The following is a 5613-nucleotide window of genomic DNA, read 5'->3' as shown; positions in this document are numbered from 1 at the left end:
GAAAATACTAAAGAGACTAAGCATTTTAAACATGATTTTATGTTCAATGGATAAATGCATCCTTGAAGAAATCATCTTTATTGTATTACCACCAATTTAAAGGAGCTATTTTTTCCATGCCTTGAGTTAATTTTGTTTTTTTTTCCCCAGCTTTCTATATGCAGTGAGAAGACTGAAGAATTAAGTACACTTTATGAATTAAAGAAAAATAAGTTCAAGCTAAAAAAATCCATGTTTAAATGTTTGGATGTTGAAGAAACATTGTGTGGAAGGTTAAACCAGATGATCTCTCTAAACCATTCCAATTCTAAATTCTGCAATTTAAGAAATTGCTATTGTGTTTAACTGTTTGGTAGGATCTAATTAGCCATGCTGTCAGGACCTTTGTGAACCCAGCAAAAATTATGCAAACTTGTAATGAGAGTTAACAGGGAGTTGGGTAACTCCTTTATCTGGCATGAGGAAATTTATTTTAATAAGACTAGGGTAATGCAATTGCCTTCATTACCTGAGAAATGTCATTTAAAGTTAACCAAGTGCATATGAACATACAAGACATTGCACAGAAAATAAATGAACAAAGTACATCCTAGACATACATTATTCATGGTGGCTATATTTAGACCATCAGTTTCAGGAATTTGTTAGGTTCCCAGTATAGCTGTTAATAAATAAAATGAAAATAATTACACTTTTAGTCAAATATAATTCTAGTATGTCTATTTAATACAATTCATGCATTTGTCCTGACATATGCAATTATGTGTATGTATGTACAGCTATTATATTTATTACTTTTATGTACACATATACAGTTCTGTTTATATAACACATATGCATATTCATCAGTTTCTAAAAACTGATTAGTTTCTGATTTCTGATTAGTGTATGAGCTGTATTAGACAATGTTACCATGTCAGATTTGGTAAAATTAAATAACACTTTGACAAAAGCTGATAATCCATTCCAAATAAATGTAAAATGAAGTGTTTGTCATATAGAAGTGTAAATTTATTTGAAATCAAGGCAATATAGAAAGACGGGGAAAAAGGCAATTCATGGCAGTGTACATCTCTTAAACTATAGTTATGCCATTATTGTTGTTATTGTTACTTGAGAAGAATACACAGTGAGTAGAAAAGAGCTTTAGCATGTAATTCTACATATTGATTTTGACTGATGATGGTGATAGCTGTGGTGATGATGATGAAGTAGGTCAAAGACCCAAATGATTGGTGAAGACAGAATTAGGAAGTTGCTTATGGATTAGATTGACCTTGATCTGGACCTCAAATGATTAGTAGAATTTGAATAATCATAGAAAAACTTAGAAATTCTACCACCCTGAGTAAATTTCAAACAATACTTTCTATGTCTTTATTTTTAAGGTGGAAATGGCTTAATTTCTTATCTGATTATAAAAGTTAAGATCATATAAGAATGATAATGAATTGTTAGGCTGTATGTGTGTGAGAGGGAGAAATAGAAATTTTATATTTCAGACTATTTATATAAATGAACTCTGTATTGATGAATATAAAATAATTAGTGGTCATTTAGAAAATTATATATACATAAAGTTATTATAATTCAAAAACGTTTTTCTTTCCTAAAATATACAGAATTATACTGTATTACAATCAGGACATATGGCTGAGAAATCACCATAAATTTTCCAGGACTGAAAGAAGTACAAGTTGTCCATTCCAAAAAAGATCTTGTTAAGGAACCCAGATTTGTGGACAACAACTTTGGATGAGTCATATGAAATCTGGAAACATTATTTTCTACTTCTGGGTTCCATTTTGTATACATAAATCTTAAATTTGTGAAGTTGGAGCATTCTTGCATATGGCCTTGTATGACTAGGGTGCTGAGCAATGCTTTACCTGGGCCATGAATACCTGATAAATGTTGGAATTTATCAATGTATCATGTGACTGCGGAATGCAATACAGAATATATTAGGAGCAATCAGAATGGTAATCCTGGCTCATTTAGCCTGATTTGAGTTCACTTCTCAGCTTGGTGCTGTGGAATCAGAGCAGAGGATATTTTCTTCAAACACCTCTGAGAATCATATAGCAAACTATTTAGACCAGCTATGACAAGCATTCTAAAATGAATGAAGAGACAAATAATTATTAATAATTTGGTGTATATTTTTAAACTTTTTTCTCTACTCATGTATATACTCACATCTACTCACATGGAAATAGAAACAAAGAGGAGATATATATAATATATTCACACACATATATATACATATACATACACACAGATAGGTACATACTGTTGGCTAAATAGCTTTAAATTACTTTAATATATCCAAGGCATATTTTCATGTTAAAAAATAAAGATCTGTATCATTATTTAAAAAGTAATTTTCAATTTCTCTTTCCCTCCATCATATTGGCCTAGTAAAAATCCTAACCTTTATTTAATGCATAATTATCTGCTGTGCATATGCAGAATGTGTTTGGAGAAAACACAACCATGTGGATTGTGCTTACTTTAAATAGATGTCTACAAATCTGCTTGTCAGGCTTAACTATACTTCCTTAGTTAATTTGGTCTTCTACTTTGTTGAATCAACTATTTTGCACATTCTCTTCTCTCTAACTTACATCCAATTCTCTTTAGAAGCAATCAGAAGAAAACCTCCTTTCCTTCTACTACAGATGCCTAGCCTAAGAGCAGTTATGTCCAAACACTGTTTCCCCACCCATCACAATGGGTCATCATTGAATGGCCAAAACTTTTCACTTGAACCCTGGATCTGATGCCCTTTATTCCTCTGTTTTTTCCTCTGTGGTATTATCATTTTTTTACTCCTTAATGGATCATTTCCACCAACATGTGAACATGATGAAATATTTTCAGTCTTAGGAAAACACCCCTTCTCTTCATTTTATCCCCCACTCGGCTACCACTTCATTTTCCTGCTCCTCTTTCTAGCAAAATCTCTTGCAAAAGTTGTTTACATTATCTGTCTTCACATCCTTAATACCTTTTTTTTTTTTTTTTTTTTTAACCTGGACCCACTCAGTTTAAGCTTTTCTTCATTCATCTCTGGGTTGAAGTTCATCAGTGGACTTCATGTTGTCAGATTTAAGATTCAATTATGAGCTCTCACTGAACTTGATATCCCATTGGCATCTGACAACTCCCTCTTTCCTGGAGCACTTTCTTCACTTCACTTCCAGGGCACTGCTCATTTCTGGTCCCCTTCCTCACCTGATGTTAATTCTGTCTCATTGCTGGAGCCTCTTCCTCTTTTTATTTTCTACATATTGGCTTGCTCCAGTTCCGTTTCTCCATTGGAGAAACCTCCTTCATATGTTTTCTTATCTCCACTTATTCCTTAGGTGATCTCACCCAATTTCAAGGCTTTACATACCATGTATACCCTGAAGAGCCACAGGAGTCTTCCCTGAACTGCAGACTCAAATATCCAACTGTCACTTGACAAATCTCTTTGGATATCCCACAGACTACTTAAATTAACATGTCTCAAACCGAACTTCTGATATCTTACCATCCCTTCCTCCCTCTCCACCATCTGCTAATTCGGGGTGGGGGCAGACACTGATAATTGCCATCCAGTTTCCATTCAGGTTTTTTACCTAAAGCATCTTGATTATGTCCAGGGTGGCAATGTAACCAGCTAAAATTTCTCACTTGCCCAGAACTTTATCATATGGCAACCTTAGCCTCCTGAAAGGGAATGGGAAAGAATACCTTTTATTCTATTCTCTGGAATAATGTACATAGCACAGGGATTAATTGCTCATCAAGTATTTGGTAAAACTAATCCATAAAACTGACTGCACATCATTGGGTTTGTGGGTTTGTGGTAGAGAGTTAAAATTACATTCAATTTAAATGTAAGAGGTATCCATTTATATTTGGGAGAAAAATATTAATTGTAACTGTCTAAAAGATGAGGAAGAGGGGTGCCTAGGTGGCTTAGTCGTTAAGCGTCTGCCTTCAGCTCAGGTCATGACCCCAGGGTCCTGGGATCGAGCCCCGCATCGGGCTCCCTGCTCAGCGGGAAGCCTGCTTCTCCCTCTCCCACTCCCCCTGCTTGTGTTTCTTCTCTCGCTGTGTCTCTCTCTGTCAAATAAATAAATAAAATCTTTAAAAAAAAATAAAAGATGAGGAAGAAAGAATTTTCAGCATACTTGTGAAGAACAGTTAAATTGGCTACAGAGGGTATACAACTATTTAGAATATACACATAAGGGTGTAATGTGCACATTTCCTGGTATAGTAGATACTCACTTAATACTGGCAATTGTTAATGTAATTGACTTGGTACCTTCAAGGCTGAAACTCTATATAAAAAAGACTATTCAGAAGTTTACTTCAGCTTTTTTAAAAGCCTTTTTTAAAAGGAGTAGTTTTTTTTTTTTTAAGATTTTTTATTTATTTATTTGAGAGAGAGAATGAGAGAGAGAGAGCACATGAGAGGGGGGAGGGTCAGAGGGAGAAGTAGACTTCCTGCTGAGCAGGGAGCCCAATGCGGGACTCGATCCTGGGACTCCAGGATCATGACCTGAGCCGAAGGCAGTCGCTTAACCAACTGAGCCACCCAGGCACCCTAAAAGGAGTTGTTTTATGTTTATAATAAAACTGAGAGGAAGATCCAGAAATTTCTCATATATCACCTGTCCCCACAAATGCATTGCCTCTTCCATTATGAACATCACTCACCAAAATGGTACTTTTTTGTTTGTTTTTTACCAAAGATGAACCCACCCCGAAACATCATAATCATCCAAAGTCCACAGTTTACCTTGGAGTGCACTCTTGGCTTTTGCACATTTTATGGGTTTAGACAAATCCAGAATTGTGTATATCCATTATTATAATATCATATGGAGTATTTTACTGCCCTGAAAATCCTCTGTGCTCTGCCTTTTCATCTTTGCGCCCTTCCCTCACTGGACAACCATAGATTTTTTTTATTGTCTCCATAGTTTTTCCTTTTCCAAAATGTCACATACTATTGATGCTTGAACAACAGGGTTTAGGGTACTGACCCCTGCACAGTCAAAACTCCACATACAAACTTAAAAAAATTTAATTTGTAATTGAATAGGATAGTTGACAAATATTAAATTACCTTCAGGTGTACAACATTGTGCTTCAACAATTATATACTTTACAAAATGCTTACCACAATAAGTATATTACAAAAGTGTTGGCTATATTCCCTATGTTATACTTTTCTTCCTTGTAACATTTATTTTATAACTGGGTGTTTGTATCTTTTAATCCCTTTCACCCATTTTGCCCATCCCCACACTCCCTTCTTCTTTGGCAACCACCAATTTGTTCTCTATATTTATGAGTCTGTTTCTCTGTTGTATGTTTGTTTGTTCATTTGTTTTTCTTTTAGATTCCACATATATGTGAAGTCATATGGTATTTGTGTTGGCAAAGAAATGGAGAAAAAGAAACTGTTGGTGGGAACGTAAATTGGTGCAATCACTATGGAAAACAGTATGGTGGTTCCTCATCCATATTTTGTATGTTATATATATTATATACTCTTACAAGAAAGTAAGATAGAGGAAATAAAACATTATTAAGAAAGTCATAAAGAGG

This window comes from Halichoerus grypus, chromosome 3 (genome assembly GCF_964656455.1).
Source record: "Halichoerus grypus chromosome 3, mHalGry1.hap1.1, whole genome shotgun sequence".
NCBI classification, from domain to species: Eukaryota; Metazoa; Chordata; class Mammalia; order Carnivora; family Phocidae; genus Halichoerus; species Halichoerus grypus.
This window is presented reverse-complemented; position numbering follows the sequence as displayed.